General features: G+C 42.1%; 1 protein-coding gene across 2 annotated transcripts in view; it reads left to right on the plus strand.

Moving 5' to 3' along the window:
- Nucleotides 1-21,275, plus strand: part of MAPRE2 (microtubule associated protein RP/EB family member 2) — a 160,075-nt gene that overhangs the window by 20,600 nt on the left and 118,200 nt on the right. Inside the window, exon 2 of one of the 2 annotated variants that reach the window (XM_011222881.3) lies at nucleotides 10,449-10,510. The gene's annotated coding sequence lies outside the window, so the exon portion shown is untranslated. Of the gene's footprint in view, nucleotides 1-7,974; nucleotides 8,030-10,448; nucleotides 10,511-21,275 lie in introns of those variants that run through there. The other variant, XM_034643298.1, reaches the window with a different exon arrangement.

Below are 21,275 nucleotides of genomic sequence, written 5' to 3' on the forward strand. Positions count from 1 at the left end.
AAAAAAAAAAAAAAAAGACTTGTAACTGACCGAGGAGGAGGGTAAGGCCCACCTTGCTCATTATTGTATCCCTACAGCTCAGCCCAAAGATGCTCTGTGATGTGCTTGTTCAGTTAGATTGAAGCATGCACTCTCAATGGGGACAAAACCTAGAAATTGCATTGGTTTGTGGCCCTCTAAATCTCAACCCTAACGGACAAAATCTGTCCCTTAGTATTTAATTTTTTTTAAAGATTTTCTTCATTTGAGCGAGCGCGAGAGAGAAAGCGCGTGAGCGAGCGCGCGCAAGTGTGAGCATACCAGTAGGGGGGAGGCAGAGGGAAAAGCAGACTCCCCGCTGAGCAGGGAACCTGATGTGAGATTAGATCCCAGGACTCTGGGATCATGACCCGAGCTGAAGGCAGACACTTAACCATCTGAGCCACCCAGGCACGCCATTAGTATTTAACTTCTTTGTAGTGGGGAGTGAGCTGACCAGGAGGCAATGTCTAAAAAGGCTCTTTGGGAGGCAGAGAATGAGCGGGATCATCTGGGAGAAAATTAGATGGCTCAGACTCCGTATCAGATGACAGTTTCTAAGGAAGAGAAATAAAGGAGCAGAAGACCGCTAGCCAAAAGGCAAGCACAGTGAATGAGTGGAGAAAAAATTGATTCCAAGTTCAGGGTGCGATGATCTATGTGAAACAACCTTACATGATGAAGTGCTGTGCTCCACTTTGGCCCTGCCTGCAGAGGTGGCCACCAGCTCCTGGTTGGCATCATGGCTGCCCTCGGATCTCTGGTGAAGCCCAGAATCATTAAAAAGAGGACCAAGAAGTTCATCTGGCACCAGTCAGACCAATATGTAAAAATTGAGCACGACTGAGGGAAACTCAGAGGTACTGACAAGAAGGTGCACCAAAGATTCAAGAGTCAAATCTTGACGCCCAACAACAAGAAAAGAAAGCACAGCCTCACCCGTGGCTTCCGGAAGTTTCTAGTCCACCACACCAAGGAGCTTGGAGTGCTACTGCTCTGCAACAGATCTTACTGAGGAGAGATGGCTCACAGTGTCTCCTCCAAGAACCACAAAGGCCCTGTGGAAAGAGCAGTCCAGCTGGCCATCAGGTGCCAATCCCAATGCCAGGCTATGCAGTGAAGAAAGTGAATAGATGGTGTATATGCATGTTGTATTTGTGTTAATAACCCATAAAACTATAAAGAAAAGAGCTATAGACCTGTAAAATTCTGGAAAGAGAAGGTATTTTTTTTTAAGATTTTATTTTTTTGAACTAAAGATAAACTTCATTTTTCATACTGTATCGCCCCTTCCTTGTTTAAGAAAAATTTAAAAATGGAGAACTGTAGGATAAAAAGCAAATAAAAATGAAGGGCAAGTGCTGAAGGCCAGTTGGTCCATGTGGTAAGAGTTTTGTGGGCAACTTAAGTTGAACACGTGAAGGCGAAGTTTAGGTGTTTAGTGCAGGCGTGGCTGAGGCTGGAAATGGCTATCACGTGGAGTTTATTTCGTCCAGCTGCATGTGTCAGTTTCTCTGACAGTCTGACTTTCTCTTTATGGCTGTCGAACAGGGCAGGAAGACATGAATGCTTTTCTGTTTGTGCCTCGCTTGACAGAATACTGAATTCTGTCTACGCACCCCAGAAAAAGAAAGTTTTAAGAAACATTTCAGGTTGGAGGGGCGCCTGGGTGGCTCAGTTGGTTAAGCATCTGCCTTCAGCTCAGGTCATGATCCCAGGGTCCTGGGATCGAGCCCAGCGTCAAATAAGTACTGATGCAGCCCCCAAACATTTTGTAAGTGGGACTCTTCTGTAAGACCCCACAGCAGGCCCTCCCCCCCACAAAATAGTGTTGGTGGTTATCACATGAACATTGTAGGATGCATACTAGCTCCAACAGCAAACTTAGGGGTGGAGGCTATGCAAGTAATCCTGAGTATTTCAATAAATTCCATCCACTTAACACTTTTCCCCAACTACTAAAAATGTGAGTTTGAAATCCTTCCCACTCTACGGTTGGACAGTGGCTCTCCATCTTTTGAGGGAGGTCTTAGCAACCCTGGATACCCGGTGTCCTAACAACCCTCCTGCCACAGCCAAAGCCTTATTTAAATCTCACATGACCCTTTCAACACTTCTGCTCTATCCCTGTGTTTCTTCTTCGGACAGTCAAAGGAATAAGACGATAAAGATAGGACATGTGTAAAGCAAGGATTTTGTTTCCGCTGTAACCTGAACACTAAATTTGGACCCTGGGTCCTTAAAGTGAATCTAACACCATTCACTGGTACTTCACTGCTCCAGGAACATTCTGCTGTATTTCAGTATCAGTCGTACTTGTGAGGGAAGGAGCCATTCTTCTATTCCAACTATTTTCAAGGATCTCTGATTAAAAAATCGATAAAAGAATTATTAAAAACATTCACAGAATTAATGCACATGGTATTTCTCATGTAGTTTGTCTCCTATCTTTTTAATTTTACTTTTGTGCCTTTTGCACAGTGGATGGCCTATTCTAGAATAGAAAGGGCAATCTCAAATTATTTTAATCCTGTTTCGCATGGGAAGTAACAGATGGGTAAAGGAGGATTCTAAGAGGGGGATGAGGCTCGGTTTGTATGAAAATAACTGAATTTCTATTTTATTATAGCTATGACTTTAGACAGTTTGGGGGGATTATACTGTATTTTTATAGAAGCCTAAATCACACGACCAACAGAAGTTTATAACATCACTACCGTTCCTAATGTATGCCATCAAAATCCCTTTATCAGTTGGCTATAATTTTTCAAAGCCCTTAAATATACAATATGGGTCATTTTGTAGTCTGGCTTGCTTAAGGAGAGGAATGCATTGTACCACAGTCAATGCCCAAGATTCAGTGTAATTTGACCTCCTTTGCTTGCCAGATAATCTCATTTGGTTTTGGTTTCCCAGTGTGTGTGCTCAGCTCTGTGCTTCCCGGCAATCATGCCTCTAGTCCCCTGGGGGAGCTGAACCAGACAGGCTCTCGACCTCCCTCTGCAGCCCTGGGGAAGGCTCTGAGCCCAAGCCACCCCACCGAGGCCACTAATTGAGGTGGTGCTTGGTGGAGGAAGGGCCCTCCAGAAGGCTAATATGGAGTAGGATCAGCCCAAGGATTAGCCTGTGACCTTATGTTAACGCTTTTGAGCTGTTTATCCCTAGAAAGCTGGGGCCCCCCATACTGAAGAATGTGGTCTATAACTGGAGTGATCCAACATCTGAAAGCACCCACAGGGAGTTTGGAATTCAGGATACAGCTGATTTTGAAGGTCCAAAGAGAGCTTAGTCATCTCCTGAGTGGAAAACCTCAGTTCACATCCCAGCGGGGTTCCCTTCTTGGAAAAGCCGGGAGTAACAGCAGAGGCAGTGATTCCTGTCTCTTTGTGAGGAGAACACTTGAACCTTGCATTGGTCAGAAACATCTGGCTAAATACACAGCACGGAAGAAAGAGCCAGATCTTCTTTCAGTCACAAACCTTTCTTCATTCTGATGCCTCCTATGTGCCTAAGGCTTTACGGCCAGACACGGAAGCTGCCTTCAGGGGGGACTCTCACGCTAGGACAGGTGTTCTATGCTACACACATGGGGTGCCAGAATTCTGAGTTTGTTCAGAGAAAGAGGATTTGAAATGTCTAGAGGACAAGGGAAAACGGACTTTTGTAGCAACAGAGAATGTGCGTTGTTAAGAGAGTTTGACCATGTCATGACTCTTACTCTAACAAAGATACTTGGTGTTTTCAGTTAAAACCAACAAACCAGAGAAAGGGGCTGGCTTTCCGAGGAGCTGCACAGTGCTCCAAATAGGAAGAGCAAAAGTCAACATGGTTTTTCCTAATGTGAGAGAAAACTCTGCCAGCTCCTTTTTTGTGTGAAGGTGATGACAATTACGTTCTTCTTTAGTGTGGCCCAGTTTAGAATACAAAACACCTGCCTTGTCAACCACAGGAGGCACATGGGATGAAGTGCTAGTCCTCGACCAATAAGGATGAGAATCTTGGGAAATTCGTGCATAAAATCAACGCAAAGATATCAGATCATTTTTAAAATGCAGAGGTATCAAACTGCTTCTTAGATGTTACTTCTGGTTTTCAGTGTATTTGTATCTATTTTGACTTGTAATGAAGTTTAGAAAGGTTCATGTGGAAGAAAGAGGGGATAGCAGAGAATTCTCAGATAGACAAGACTGGACAGCGACTGTCAGCAGTGGTTTCCTAATGCTAGAATCCTGGGTGAAATATTTTTCTTGGATCTGTACACAGTGGGGCAAATTCCCAACCCCATCTTGCCCACTGTCTTGGGGCTTTTGTTCTTCTCTGGAAAAGTAAGGAAATAAGAGATTCTTGCTCAACCGTAGTTGCTGTCTGATCTTTTTTTTAAATTATATTTTGTTTTTAGGGGCACCTGGGTAGTGCAGTCGTTAAGTGTCTGCCTTTGGCTCAGGCGTGATCCCGGTGTTCCGGGATCAAGTCCCACATCGGGCTCCTCCGCTGGGAGCCTGCTTCTTCCTCTCCCACTCCCCCTGCTTGTGTTCCCTCTCTCGCTGGCTATCTCTCTGTCAAGTAAATAAAATCTTTAAAAACAAAAATTTTTTGTTTTTAGATCATTGCGTGTGAACATGTACGTGAACATTGTAAGAAACCATATGGAGCTTTTTCATGTGTCCTTGAGTCACTTCTCCCCCCTCAATGGTAACATCTTACGAATTTATATCACAACCAGGATATTGACATGGATACACGTTCAAGTCTAGTGTTGCCCTTTTATGATCACCCCCTCCTCCCACCACTCCTCCTTGCTCCCCCTGCTGCAACCATTAACCTGTGCTCCATTCCTACGGTTTTCTCATTTGGAGACTGTTAAGTAAATGTAATCATATGGTATGTCATCTTTTGGGACTGGCTTTTGTCACTCAGAGTAATTCTCTGGAGGTTGATTCGGGTTGTTTTGTGTATCAGTAGTTCTTTTTTATTGCTAAGGAGCATTTTATACTAAAAGGGTATGTCACAGTTGGCTTAACTATTAACCTGTTGAAGGACATCTGGGTTGTCTCTGATTTTTGGCTACTGCTAAAAAAAAAAAAAAGTGCTGTAAACATAAATTTTCATTTGTCTGAAAAAATGCCAAGATGTACAATTGGTGGCTTGTATGGTAGTTGCGTGTTTAAAAGAAAGTTTGCCAGAGCAGCAGAACCGTCCTACATGCTCACGAGTAATGTGAGTGCTCCAGTTCCTCATCAGTGTTTCGTGTTGTCTCTATTTTAGCCATTCTGCTAAGTGGATTGTGATATCTCATTATGGTTTTTAATTTTGACCTACATAATGGCTAATGATGTAAAATATCATTGAATGTGCTTATTGACTACATCCTCCTCAGCTAAGTATCTATTCGTGTCTTTTGCCCACTTTCCAACTGAATTTTTTTTTTACTTTCAAGTTTTTCAAAGTTCTTTATATGTTCTAGAAACTAGTCCTCTATCAGGTATGTGGTTTGCAAATATTTTCTCCGAATTTATTCCTCATACTTGCATCTACTTCACAGGGACACAAGCTCTTAATTTTGATAAAGTCCAGTTTATTTAACTATCCCTTTTATGGATTGTATACTTGGTGTCAAAGCTAAGAACTCCTTGCCAGGCTCCAGGTCGCGAAGATTTTCTACACTTTTCATAGCTTTATATTTTATATTTATACCATGATTTATTTGAGAGAGAGCGCACGTGCAGGAGAGTGCAGGCGTGGGAGGCACAGGGAGAGGGAATCTTGAGCAGACTCTGTGCTGAGCTTGGAGCCAGATGTAGGCTCGATCTCACCACTCTGAGGACCTGAGCAGAAACCAGGAGTTGGCCACTTGACCAACTGTGCCACCCAAGCATCCCCCGTGCTCCATTTTAAATTTTTACGTAAAGTGTGACACTTGCAGACCAGTACTGCTTTGCCACTGTCAAACATCACAGACAGAACTGTCTTACCTGCCTCACCCACTGGTAGTGGGACCTATGCCTCCACCCTTGCAAGGCTGTGCCTTACCAAGCATTTATATGCCAGGAGCAGAGCAAAGACCCTCCAGGGGTTTCAAGTCTATAGTGAAGACCTGGCTGTTATGGTGATATGGCATGGATGAAAGATGGCGTAGACCTAGAGCCCGACTCCTAGAAACTGTCACTTTCTAGATGCACAATATGGGCCACTTGCTCCACTACTCTGAGCCCCAGTTTCTTCATTGGTATTAAGATTTTGGAGATTAAATTGGATAAAATATGTGGAATGACTGGTACAAAAGGTTTTCAATAAATGATCCCATTCTTCAAACTGATCCTGATTTCAGCTGTTGAAAAATGAGCAATGGGCCATTGTCAGACAACAGAAAGAGGCCAATTGTATACAGCCAATCCTGAATTTTCTAAGGGCGAATTATCTAGTTGATAGGTAAACTAGGAACCTTGTACTCTTCCTGGCTTGGTGGCCAATACTTTCCCTGGTAACGTAGCTACGGAGTACTAGTACAATGAAGACGGCAAATGAAAATTTTACTGTAATTCAGTTAATTGCTGGAAGATTGAAGGACTTAGGAAAATGACGTGGGTAGGAACGGGTTTTTTTATTTGATTTTTATCAACTATCATTAAATTATGGAAAGATGTGAAATACTTATGAAATTCTCTAAATTCTGTGAAGAAATTCTATCCATCAGAAGAAAAAATTGTTAGCTTACCTGAGTTCGGTCCTTAAAACCATCTGTATTAAATTTTGTTTTTTTTTTTTTAAATAAGCCAACTTTACAAATGCATGTTTGAGCTCTCTTACTGAATAGTATAACGTTGAAAAATGAGCTCCTCCTTTTACTTTTATTCTCTCCATACCTACCCTTTTGCTGTTCCCATTTTTTTCCCCATCTCCTCTTCCCCTTATAGAAAAGGTAAAAAATGCCTCCCTCCTTTCTTTAAAAAAAAAAAAGAAAAAAAAATCCACCCAGCAACATGTCCAAACATAGTTCTGGAGATCACCTCTCATTGGGTCTGCCACAAATATTTTTATACAATTGACTTTTTAAAAAAACCAAATAAGCACCAAAGACATTTGTGTTTTCTGTTCTAGGACTGATTTAGAGGAGTAATGGGCAGGGTGAGGGCCTAGGTGGAAGCAACAGTCATTTCTCCTTTGTTTCTCAGGGTGCTGGGAAGACCAATTCGATGCCGTGCACATAGGCATCTTGGGTCTTTTTTGCCAGCTTTTGCTTGAGCCATTAACAGCCTCCCCAGGAACCGTCTACTTCCCACCCTCACACTGGACCCTCAAAACCTGGAGCTCAGACACGTTTCTTAGCCTGGAGAATTGGATCGGTCCTTCATCAGTTTACTTGTCTTATCACGTCGCCAGAGCGTGTTTTGAAGAGCAAGAGCTAGTTCACATAAAGTAAATTATCATTTGTTGGCGTGTGTAGTTTGGAGTTTGACCCTGGCGTCTTTGAGAATGCCTAGCCTCTTAAAAATCTTCTGAGCAGAAGAATAAGCCTGTGTTGACACCAGCTATAAAACCCGCACATAAACCTAAGTTGAAGGAAGTTGTTACTTCAGTGTTGGCCTTTGATAGCCCACGAGAGGCACGGCTTCCTGGGGTTATCTGCTAATACGTGCATTCTCATCACATCAGACTATCAGGGAGAAAGGTAAAAAGAAAAAAATGGTCTTCATAAAACTGACATGATACTAAATATTCACAAACCATAATCAACCTCAAAGCTGATCTAAAATATAGACAGAGAACCCAGTGGCTCTGCCAACTTAATCTCTCTCGTATGGTAAAACCAACTGGATTTTGATACAGTGTATGTGCTTTGATTTCCCTTCCATTGCTAACTACACCTAACGAACTCCATTATTACCCTTTGCTCCTGTGTTTTCATCCTATTAAGTATTCTTTTTCTTTTTCTTTTTTACTATTCCAGTATCCCACCTCTCAGCGGTACAGTTCATCTCGACAGGCCAGGGAGAGAGCCTGGATGCTCAAGGTAAGGTTTAAATCTAAAATGGTATAGAATTATTCCTTGTCAACAAATTAAATTACAGTAATAATGCCCTTGTAACAATTTATTTTCAAAATTCCATTATACAATTACAGCAAGGATTCCAGTCAACATGCTCCATTAAAAGATTATTTCTCAAACTATATTCCATTTCCCGTGTGTATGAAAGGCTAATTAACTGCTATCAGCAATTCCTCTAAAAATGGTCAAGCCAATTAAAGTTTAATTTTGAAGTTATTAGTGATAAGTAGAAAGAGAAAATATTAAGATGTAGTCAAGTAACCTCAGGATATTCCATGGTATTTGTGAACAAATGATTTATTTCATTCATTTATAATCGAAAAAGGCAACTGCTCAGACTTTACAAAAGAGGGTGGAGCATATTTGGGGAGGAGACAAAGACTCAGAAAGGCTCCCCCCGCCCCCAGTTTGGGGTTTGTGTTTGAAACGCAATCATTTGACCTTCACTTATTTCCCACTGGTATTCTGAGTCTGTCTCTCTCTTTCTCTCTCTGTAATGCCTTCAAGGTTCATTCACCTCCAGTAGCTCCCTAGAACAAAGGAACAATTAACTGAAATTCCACCAGATGGCAATATTTGGAAAGCCATCCACAGAGCTTTCAAAGCTGAGGGCTGCTATTGTTCAGAGAATAGTCTCAGTCTAAAACATCCTTCACCAAAGGTATTCTAAACATCTTTAGTTTTACTTCTTTCCCCACAACATCAAAAGTTTTTACCAAAAAAAAAAAAAAAGTTAGGGAGAGTATGTGGTATTTTCTTTTGTTTTTCATTCTGGAATGATAAAATTAGAAACGTCATTCTTAAATAATTCTTCATGGTATCCATATTAAAAGTGCAAATCAATGGATAATATACTATATTTTGTTTGGGATTTCATGGTGATAAATGCTATGGCTAATGGTCATTTTTAAATTGAGAAGAGAAAACTAGCATTCTAAAANAAATTCCATTATACAATTACAGCAAGGATTCCAGTCAACATGCTCCATTAAAAGATTATTTCTCAAACTATATTCCATTTCCCGTGTGTATGAAAGGCTAATTAACTGCTATCAGCAATTCCTCTAAAAATGGTCAAGCCAATTAAAGTTTAATTTTGAAGTTATTAGTGATAAGTAGAAAGAGAAAATATTAAGATGTAGTCAAGTAACCTCAGGATATTCCATGGTATTTGTGAACAAATGATTTATTTCATTCATTTATAATCGAAAAAGGCAACTGCTCAGACTTTACAAAAGAGGGTGGAGCATATTTGGGGAGGAGACAAAGACTCAGAAAGGCTCCCCCCGCCCCCAGTTTGGGGTTTGTGTTTGAAACGCAATCATTTGACCTTCACTTATTTCCCACTGGTATTCTGAGTCTGTCTCTCTCTTTCTCTCTCTGTAATGCCTTCAAGGTTCATTCACCTCCAGTAGCTCCCTAGAACAAAGGAACAATTAACTGAAATTCCACCAGATGGCAATATTTGGAAAGCCATCCACAGAGCTTTCAAAGCTGAGGGCTGCTATTGTTCAGAGAATAGTCTCAGTCTAAAACATCCTTCACCAAAGGTATTCTAAACATCTTTAGTTTTACTTCTTTCCCCACAACATCAAAAGTTTTTACCAAAAAAAAAAAAAAAGTTAGGGAGAGTATGTGGTATTTTCTTTTGTTTTTCATTCTGGAATGATAAAATTAGAAACGTCATTCTTAAATAATTCTTCATGGTATCCNACCCTCACACTGGACCCTCAAAACCTGGAGCTCAGACACGTTTCTTAGCCTGGAGAATTGGATCGGTCCTTCATCAGTTTACTTGTCTTATCACGTCGCCAGAGCGTGTTTTGAAGAGCAAGAGCTAGTTCACATAAAGTAAATTATCATTTGTTGGCGTGTGTAGTTTGGAGTTTGACCCTGGCGTCTTTGAGAATGCCTAGCCTCTTAAAAATCTTCTGAGCAGAAGAATAAGCCTGTGTTGACACCAGCTATAAAACCCGCACATAAACCTAAGTTGAAGGAAGTTGTTACTTCAGTGTTGGCCTTTGATAGCCCACGAGAGGCACGGCTTCCTGGGGTTATCTGCTAATACGTGCATTCTCATCACATCAGACTATCAGGGAGAAAGGTAAAAAGAAAAAAATGGTCTTCATAAAACTGACATGATACTAAATATTCACAAACCATAATCAACCTCAAAGCTGATCTAAAATATAGACAGAGAACCCAGTGGCTCTGCCAACTTAATCTCTCTCGTATGGTAAAACCAACTGGATTTTGATACAGTGTATGTGCTTTGATTTCCCTTCCATTGCTAACTACACCTAACGAACTCCATTATTACCCTTTGCTCCTGTGTTTTCATCCTATTAAGTATTCTTTTTCTTTTTCTTTTTTACTATTCCAGTATCCCACCTCTCAGCGGTACAGTTCATCTCGACAGCCAGGGAGAGAGCCTGGATGCTCAAGGTAAGGTTTAAATCTAAAATGGTATAGAATTATTCCTTGTCAACAAATTAAATTACAGTAATAATGCCCTTGTAACAATTTATTTTCAAAATTCCATTATACAATTACAGCAAGGATTCCAGTCAACATGCTCCATTAAAAGATTATTTCTCAAACTATATTCCATTTCCCGTGTGTATGAAAGGCTAATTAACTGCTATCAGCAATTCCTCTAAAAATGGTCAAGCCAATTAAAGTTTAATTTTGAAGTTATTAGTGATAAGTAGAAAGAGAAAATATTAAGATGTAGTCAAGTAACCTCAGGATATTCCATGGTATTTGTGAACAAATGATTTATTTCATTCATTTATAATCGAAAAAGGCAACTGCTCAGACTTTACAAAAGAGGGTGGAGCATATTTGGGGAGGAGACAAAGACTCAGAAAGGCTCCCCCCGCCCCCAGTTTGGGGTTTGTGTTTGAAACGCAATCATTTGACCTTCACTTATTTCCCACTGGTATTCTGAGTCTGTCTCTCTCTTTCTCTCTCTGTAATGCCTTCAAGGTTCATTCACCTCCAGTAGCTCCCTAGAACAAAGGAACAATTAACTGAAATTCCACCAGATGGCAATATTTGGAAAGCCATCCACAGAGCTTTCAAAGCTGAGGGCTGCTATTGTTCAGAGAATAGTCTCAGTCTAAAACATCCTTCACCAAAGGTATTCTAAACATCTTTAGTTTTACTTCTTTCCCCACAACATCAAAAGTTTTTACCAAAAAAAAAAAAAAAGTTAGGGAGAGTATGTGGTATTTTCTTTTGTTTTTCATTCTGGAATGATAAAATTAGAAACGTCATTCTTAAATAATTCTTCATGGTATCCATATTAAAAGTGCAAATCAATGGATAATATACTATATTTTGTTTGGGATTTCATGGTGATAAATGCTATGGCTAATGGTCATTTTTAAATTGAGAAGAGAAAACTAGCATTCTAAAAAAAATTTTTTTAAGTCGTCTTGATATGAAACCTAGTGAAATTTGCAGGTGTAAAATATTTACTTGTATTGATTTGGAATAATTTATTTAAATGGGATGAGTAAACTTTTCTCCCTTTGCTCTAATAGCAAAAAAGTGGAGATCCTAAACCCTGAGTGGCATCTCAACAGCTAGACTTTTCAAGGACCAGAGCTGGGACAGAGGGACACAGAAAGACATCTGTGGGCAGTTAAGATAGAAAGCACCAAAGAGAGTCTACCTAAGCTTGTTTGTACACCTAAAAGCCGACCTTGATGTGCCCTTTGAAGCCTGCTCTTGTGCTACGAGCCCTTCTGGTAGGGCCGTGTGTCTGGGACGGTCCTGGTTTACTTCTGCTGTCTTGGAATATAGTCTCATTAGTACCCCCTTGTGCCCTCAAAAGTATCTGCCTTTGGATGATAAATTCTATGGTTGCCTACCTTCCAGGCTGGTACGCTCAAAGGAAAAACTGATAGGAAAAGGTGGCCCAATACCTGAATAGGGTGTCTGTTTATAAACCTCCGTATATCTAGGACTACAGGACAAATGCTCCCTTTTCTGTAAAGAGCCACGTCATGAATATTTTCGGCTTTGCAGGCCATACAGTCTCTGTCACAACTATTCAACTCACTGTAGTGTGACAGTCACCGTAGGCAATACATAAACGGATGGGCTTGGCCGTGGTCCAGTTAAGCTTTACTTACAGAAGCGGGCAATAGGTGGCATTGGGCTGGCAGGCGGTAATTTACAGACCCTCGTGAGCGCCTTCTCCGCCATTTCCTATCCCCTTACTGAGACAGCCATCCTTCAGTCCTCTTTGTCTCCCTATCCCTTCTAGGTCGCAGCCTCCTTACCTAATACCAGTTTCTGAGACGGTTGATAGTTGCTTGAGTGACTGATCTCCTCAGGGGTGTGGTTCCAGGGCATCCCTGACTGAGTCTGGTCACNGTCTTGATATGAAACCTAGTGAAATTTGCAGGTGTAAAATATTTACTTGTATTGATTTGGAATAATTTATTTAAATGGGATGAGTAAACTTTTCTCCCTTTGCTCTAATAGCAAAAAAGTGGAGATCCTAAACCCTGAGTGGCATCTCAACAGCTAGACTTTTCAAGGACCAGAGCTGGGACAGAGGGACACAGAAAGACATCTGTGGGCAGTTAAGATAGAAAGCACCAAAGAGAGTCTACCTAAGCTTGTTTGTACACCTAAAAGCCGACCTTGATGTGCCCTTTGAAGCCTGCTCTTGTGCTACGAGCCCTTCTGGTAGGGCCGTGTGTCTGGGACGGTCCTGGTTTACTTCTGCTGTCTTGGAATATAGTCTCATTAGTACCCCCTTGTGCCCTCAAAAGTATCTGCCTTTGGATGATAAATTCTATGGTTGCCTACCTTCCAGGCTGGTACGCTCAAAGGAAAAACTGATAGAAAAAGGTGGCCCAATACCTGAATAGGGTGTCTGTTTATAAACCTCCGTATATCTAGGACTACAGGACAAATGCTCCCTTTTCTGTAAAGAGCCACGTCATGAATATTTTCGGCTTTGCAGGCCATACAGTCTCTGTCACAACTATTCAACTCACTGTAGTGTGACAGTCACCGTAGGCAATACATAAACGGATGGGCTTGGCCGTGGTCCAGTTAAGCTTTACTTACAGAAGCGGGCAATAGGTGGCATTGGGCTGGCAGGCGGTAATTTACAGACCCTCGTGAGCGCCTTCTCCGCCATTTCCTATCCCCTTACTGAGACAGCCATCCTTCAGTCCTCTTTGTCTCCCTATCCCTTCTAGGTCGCAGCCTCCTTACCTAATACCAGTTTCTGAGACGGTTGATAGTTGCTTGAGTGACTGATCTCCTCAGGGGTGTGGTTCCAGGGCATCCCTGACTGAGTCTGGTCACTTGCTTCGTGTCCACGTCTGTCTCTGCCCACCATGCCTGTACCTTTTACCTCATGACCTAGAACAGCCTCCCTTTCGAGAGAGCACTTGAACCCTAACGTGAAATCTGGGAGCAATAGCTATTTCGTAGGCAATTGAATTTTATGCTTCCATTCTCAGTAAATAACTGTCTGTGGAAAATACAGCCACACGAAGGAAAGATGAACATTGACTGTAGCAGATTTTTATTATAAAAATGGTACATTTAAAGGAAAGTTTGGAAAGAAAAAAAAATGACCCATAACACCATCCCAAAATAACTGTTTGGTTTTTTGTATATTTGCTTTTCTCACAAGTATTCCTATTTTTCTATACCGGACATGATCTTTGTTTTACTTAGCATTAGTCACAAACCTCTTTCAAGCGTCTTCAGGATTATTGTCAGAGTAGAACAGATTATGTTCTGTTAGTGTGTCATAGTATCCTCCGGTTTTGTTGTTGCTGGTTTGGTTCCGTCTAATTTGTATTTTTTTTTTTTTGGTCTATTTTCTTAGTACAAAATCCCAGAAGTGGATTTTTCAAAGATATGACCATTCTTATGACCTTTAATCTAGTTTACCATATTTCTTTCCAAATGGTTTGGAGTGTTTCACAAACATTTGCCACTTGAGTGGGCTAGCCTCTCTTGAGCTTGATCAGAACTAGCCTTTAATTCAACAATATTTACATATATTGCTCCTATGTGTAAGGAACTGTGCTAATCGCTTTGGCGTGTGTGTGGATGTAAAAGTGGTAGGTTTTTTCCACAAACCTTAGAGCGCCTGCTCTGAACTATGTGTTGTCGGGTTTCCATGGTGAGCAGAAGATAGCTTTTGTCTGAGTCTGACCTTACTGGGAAGCTAGGATAGATATATATAGTGTCTACAACTGTATACGAAATGAGATACACCATCGGAGAGAGAAAAATACATTGGGAGTCTGGGAGGGGTTGAGTTGGGGGTGGCGGTTAGGGATGGCATCTGAGCTGAACCTTGGAGGTGAGTTGGATTGGAACATTGGATTGGAACATTGAGGTGGTGAGATTTGCCATCTATTCCGTAAACATGTATTGATAGCTAACTATGTGCCAGGTGCTATGCTAAAAGCTAGGGTTATAAAGGTAAACAAGACAGAGCTCTTAAAGCTTAGCATCTAATGGAATTGATGGCTTAAAAAAAAAAAAGTCTGCTAAGTAAGATACCTTGTCTAGCAGAAAATACATGGGGATAGGGATGAAGCCAGGGTCCGCTTTTGAAGAGGAGCTTTTTCATGGCTCTTCTTTTGATATGATCTTGTTCATTACTTGTCCTATCAGAATCCGTGGGAGATGTGCTTCTGTAAATTTGAAGGTTATTCTAGTTGGCTGACCAACATTCCAACTAAAATTGGCCTGTATTTACAGCCCCCACCCCCCACCCCAAATGAGTCTATTCCCTGACCACGTACAGAGCTAGGGCTAGAATCAGTAAGACCTACGTCCTGACCCCGATCCCCTGATGACTGAGGCAAATCACCAAGCATTACAGGGTTTCATTTGTAGTTTTTCAAACAGCTGGAAGGAACCTCAATCTAATCCAGCTGATCCATTGTAAAGATGAACATTCCATTGTAAAGAGTGACTAGCCAACCGTTGGATGTTTGGTGAACAAGCCGTGGCATTAGAATCCTGGCTTCGGACTCCCTTCCTCCTGGTTCTGTGCTCACTGCTGTAATTTCCCCTGTAGTAAGAATGAGAGAATTTAACCTACACATTTCTGTGTGCAGCATGTATTTTTACCCAGCTCAGACTACCACAAACTTTAAAGTTTAATTTTTAAGTTAAAAATTTAAGTAGTAATGAATAGATGAGTAATAGAAAGAGAGGGAAATGTGGACCAAATTCCTACATCTGCCATTTTCCTCCTTTAGGATCTGGGCAAATAACTTGGCCACACTACGTTTTTACATGTTGAGTTTGTGGTAAGAATAATCGGAGGTAACGTAAGTGTCAGATACAACATGGGCACTCGGCAAGTGGTGTTCTTTCTCCTTCTCTCCCAGAACTACAGGTTCTTTACAGGGTTCCTTTTATTAAGGAGATTACCTTATAGAAGTCAGGAGAATTAAGTGATGGAATGAGGATACAATTATAAAAGTATCTCGTATAGAACTTAATACTCTCATTTCTAAATTTCACTTAGCTATGCTTACTTAGCAATGTAGAAGTTTGGGTTCATGGGTCTTTTCCTTCAGTAGCTTATTTGTTATGGTCTCTGGATGTGTTGGTAAGAGTTCGGAATTTTCTGTTATTTACTGTATGTCAAATATAGAGATGGCTCAATGAAGAAAATGTAGCTAAATATTAACAATTTAAAAATCTAGCTGGTGAGTATGAGTGTATGTTATGTTATTATACAGGTTTTTTCTACTTACTTGGGTGTTTGAAATGTGTTAGGCCAATTTTTAAAAACTATGTATTAAATACTAAGCCTCGACCATGGCCCCATCACTGTGCAAGGGGCAGAGGGTACATTTTGGGCAAGCAAGTCAGGGTCTCCACCCTGATGGAGCTGTGGCCCACTGTAGGGAACACTTATGGAGAGGGCATCCATGCTAAGCACCATGTTGGGAGAAGTACGGGACTCCGCGGGAGCCCCTCGCAGCGAGAGCAAAGCTACAACTGGGGCAAGGAGGTCAGACAAGTCTTCCAAGAGGTAGGGACCTCTCCTCTAAGATCTGAAGGAAAAGGAAGAGCCAGCAGGTGTTGAAGAGAAGGTGACTGGAAAAAAAGGAGGGTTGTTGAGGCAGAAAGTGTAGCATCCTCTTCAAAGACCTGGAAAGGCACTAAGAGAAGCATCTGGCATACTGGCTAAATTGAAAGAGGTTCGGTAGTGAGCTGCAGCGTCCAGGGAGGCGTGAAAGACAAGGCTGCAGAAACCGATTAGGAAGAGCCTGGACAGGCCAGTGAAGACCTTTGGGTCGTATTCTGGAAGTGCTGGTTGAAGTGCTGTCAGTAGAGAAGTGAAACTGTCAGTTTCATGGCTTAAAATGTCCCCTGGCAGCTGTGTGGACAGTGATGGGGAGGGCNTCGTATTCTGGAAGTGCTGGTTGAAGTGCTGTCAGTAGAGAAGTGAAACTGTCAGTTTCATGGCTTAAAATGGCCCCCTGGCAGCTGTGTGGACAGTGATGGGGAGGGGTTAAGATGAGAAGAGAAAGTGAAAGATGCACATCTGGCTAAGGTGACAGCTGGGGTAGAGACGTGGGCAGACTCGAATACCAGTTAGAAGGTGACATAGGACGGGGTAAGGGAGAGGTCAGGGGTTAACTCACTGGACACGTGCATTGAGTGCTTGCTATGTGGTAAGCGCCATTTCAGTGCTGAGAAGAAAAATGAGGCAAGCTCTAGGGAATACAGAGTGAGGTGTTGCTATTTTGTGTAGAGGAGACTAATGAAGAGGGGTCTTCGCAGGAGCACAGACTGACCCTCAGGGACCTCCCCATCTGGGGTGCCACAGTGAGAAGTAGTCACCTGGTGACCATAGAATTGAGGGGGTTCCCTGGAAGTCCTGCTGCTGGCAGTGTTGTCGTTGCCGAAGGAGGATGCCCACGTGCCTGGTACGAGTGGGAGGTTTGATGGTATTGCTTGCTGAGGTAGGAAGCACAGGGTCATGGAACATGACAAGCATGACAGCAAGAACCCAAAGCATGGTATTGAACATGTTGACTTTAGGGTGCCTGTGATATCTAAAAGGATGTATGTGGGGACTTGGGATCTCAATCCCAAAAGGGAAAATAAACCAGAAATACAGCCTTGGGAGTCACTAGCACATAAGCAGTAAGCCACGAGTACAGGTAAAATTGCCCAAATAGAGTAGAACCTTAAAGATCACCAATATTTAGGAGACAGATAAAGAAGAAGAACACCCCCATTTTCATAGCAGCAATATTGACACTAGCCAAAACATAGAAGCAACCCAAGTGCCCATCAGCAGGTAAAGAATAAGCAAGACATGGTCTATACATACACTGAAATAGTCTTGTGCCTTAAAGAAAATTCGGTTACCTGCTACAACATGGATGAAACTGGAAGACCTCAGGTTAAAGGAAATGTCGGTCACAGAAGGCAATACTCTATGGTTCCACTTATGAACTACCTAGAACAAAATTCATGGAAGGAGAAAGTAGGATGGTGGTTTTCAGGGGCTGGGGAGAGGGAGATCTGCTGAGTTACTCAATGGGTATAGGGTTTCAGTTTTGTAAGATGAAAACCCTTCTGGAGGTGGAGGCTGATGCTCGTTGCACAGCCGTGTCAACGCGAATACCACTGAACTGTGCATTTAAATGGTGAAAATGGTCAAGTTTATGTTCTGTGTGCTCACTACAAGGAGAGAGTCTAACGATTAGCCAAAAACACAGGAGGAAGACCACATGCGTATGCTGTCATGGAAGCCTAAGTTAAAGAGCATTTCAAGAATGAGCAAAGGGTTGATAAGTCCAAATGCTCTGCAAAGGTTAAGTAAGAGGATGACTAAAAAGTGCTTATTGATTTTCAGCATCGAAGAGGTAGTTGGTGATCTTGATGAAACTAATTTCAATGGNTGATCCCGGCGTTACGGGATCGAGCCCCACGTCAGGCTCCTCCGCTATGAGCCTGCTTCTTCCTCTCCCACTCCCCCTGCTTGTGTCCCCTCTCTCACTGACTGTCTCTATCTCTGTCAAATAAATAAATAAAATCTTTAAAAAAAAATAAAAAAAAAATAAAAAGTGCTTATTGATTTTCAGCATCGAAGAGGTAGTTGGTGATCTTGATGAAACTAATTTCAATGACCTGGTCAAACTGGAATCCGAACTGGAGTCCAGGGCAAGTAAAGAGGGTAGGTTTAGATAAGCCTTAAGATATTTGACCACAAAGAAGAGGAAAGAAAGAGGAACCCGTGGGGAAGAAGAAGGACTTGCCCAAGTCAATGATGCTGGGAAGGAGCCAAGCGAAGGGGCACAAAAGGTCTGTTAGAGAGTGACGAACAAGGCTTCAAGAAGGCAGGAGGCAACTGGCCAGGATCCACCTCCTCGCGGCAGCAAACAAGAAAGAGTAAGATGGCTGCCGTGTGGGTAGGTGTGTAGGTTTGGGGGCAGGAAGCTTAAATTCTTGTCTAGTGGCTTCAGTACCCTCTGAGGTCAGAGGCAGGACCATCTGCTGAGGGAGGGGAAGGTGGAAGGGTCAGAGATTTAAGGAAAGAAGAGTATTAAAATGTCTGCTGTATGAAGAATGACCGAGTGCTGACTAGAGAAGCAGAGGGATGATATGGAAGCACTGACACCCACTTGGGGGGGGCACGGATCTATATTTGTGCTGATCTTCCAGGCAGCGCACCTTGTCCCCCAGCATGGCTCAGCAGTCCGAATGAGGCGCACGCCCCTAGGCAGATGAAAACTTGCAAAGAGCTCCTTTTTGGGAGAAACGTGAAAATTGATCACGAGGACAACACATTTAAAATGGGCCAGTGCTTTGTTTGAAATGTTGTAGGTGCCAAAGGACTGGCTCCAAATGTTTTGGTTTATGACTTGTTTGAGGTTACTGCGGGGATGGTTAACTCATGAGGTCCCCCTGTTGACAAAGTAGATTATTCAGGACCAGCCTTAATGAACAACGGATTGGATGAATTCAGAGTGAAAGGGAGCAGTTTGAAGAGTTTGGGGTCTCCTCCCCCTCCATTCACAAGCTTGTATTGCCTGTCGTAGATACTCACGGGACCAGAGACAACTACTCTGTCGCACAGAAATAAAACTGCCAATTGCTTAGCAAACCTTTAATGTTGTATATCTTAATAGGAGAGTTCTGCTTTTTTTTTTTTTCCTAGTGTAGTTAACCATACAGTGTTATATTAGTTTCAGGTGTACAATACAGTGATTCAACAATTCTATTTGCAACGATATGGATGGATCTAGAGAGATTTCAGCCTTCTGCATCGAATACCAGGATTTGGTTAAGTAATACTCCTTTTGCTAGCGAAATGTCACTAAGATGACTCTGACGTTGACATCCCTTATCACTTTACAAGTGGGCTGTGGTATGTGGAAAAGAATGCTATTGCCGTCCCCTCGGCTGGTGCCTGGAATGCTTGTGTATGTGGAGGCCCCTAATCAAGTGTTTCTTCTACCCCTGTCACCATCTGAGTCTGTTTCTCCAGCCTGAGAGATGAAAAATAAAGAATATGACAGACACCAACCCTAGGACACTTCCTATTCCCACGGACACCGTCAGAACTGGAGAGCAGATTTCTAAATGTCCTGCAACGATAATGCACTATAACTATGCCACCTCATTTGATGACCATTAGCCATGTACCCACTGTGTGTTTAAAATGTGACTATGAACGTTTCCTATGCATTTGAAATCTTTAATCTTAATGTGGACAGCTGCATGTGGCCAGTGGCTATGGTATTGGGCAGCCAGCTCTAGAAGCCAGATTAGATAGCGCTGAAATTTTAAATACAGCTTACAGACAGAGCCAACCCAGGAAACTCACTCTGGTCTTTGATGTCCAAACAAGTCTGGCCTGGCCTCATTCTGCCATCAAGTTGGTTACAGCCTAGGGATTCTGGTCTTTGTAAAGGTGCATATGGGGGAGGGAGTAAGATCTGAAAGTCACCTACAGCCAAGGTGGATTCACTTTCAGTTACCTGAAGAGTCTAACACCTGAATACCAGAGTCCTGTCGACAGAGAAGATGGGAGAGAACAAACTTTATTTAATGGCTACAGTGCATAAATACTCTGAGAGCGACTTCACGTACAATGTCTCATGCGAAATCGGTTTGTCTTTTTATGTCCTCTGTGGAATTTGTTTGTGCTTGTTCTAAATGCGTCTGAGAGCTTACAGGCTTGTTCGGGGCCCCTAGCTCGTAAGTAGTAGAGGCAAGATTAGTGCCCAAGCAGGTGTGAGTCCAAGGCTATTTCCACAAGCACTACTCACAGCTGGATACACGAGTTGGGAACTAACCAAGAAGCAGAAAACCTTCAGGGTAGGACTGGAGGTGGAGTGGAGGTTCTAGGAGGCAAATGATAAATTCTCTGTGCGTCTGTTTAATTCTGATTATAGCAGAAGTTGTTCCTGTATTCGTCTTCTGCCTGCTTGCCTACCCTTGCTGCCCTCCCACCATTTCAGTCATGTTGATCATAAGTTACGCCTTTGTGGAAATACAATTCCGAGTGCCAGAGAAGATGTACAATCAATCGTTTGAATTAAAATTACTCAAGGAAGAGAGCTGTACCATCATCCTAGTTATCACCTAGGCAGAAGTCAGACTACTTGGTGATCACGTACACTTCTGATGTATCTCAGGAGAAGTACAGCAGACGAATCACACGTCTCCCAGAGTCCAATGCTGCCTGCCTTTCTTCTCACATGTCTTCCCTATGATGTTCTTCTTCTCTAGTATTTCCAAAATGTCCATTATGGAAAACAATAGTAGAAATCATGAAAAGCAAACCGCCTATAATTCTACCCTAACAATTTCTTTTTCTTTTCCTTCCGGTCCTCATTCATATAACATCACATAGTTGGAACCATACCCTGGTGCATACGTCAGTACACTGCTTTTTAATTTCATTTGATGTCACAAGTTTTCCCTGCTGCCACACATATTCATGATTATAGTGTTCAGGTCTCTAGAATAGTCTATAAAATCGACATCCTATTATTACTCCAACCTGCCATTGTTTGACTTACAGAGTCTGTTTCAAAGCAAAGTTTGGTAGGTTTTAAACTTAACAGATCTTAACTGGTTAGATACCCCTGACTGGAAGTCTCATGCTTGTGTGTTCCCACATCCTCTGAGAATAATTCTTTTTTTTTTTTTTTTTTTTTGCCCTGAGCATGCT

The sequence above is a fragment of the Ailuropoda melanoleuca genome, chromosome 14 (genome assembly GCF_002007445.2).
Source record: "Ailuropoda melanoleuca isolate Jingjing chromosome 14, ASM200744v2, whole genome shotgun sequence".
Taxonomy (NCBI): Eukaryota; Metazoa; Chordata; class Mammalia; order Carnivora; family Ursidae; genus Ailuropoda; species Ailuropoda melanoleuca.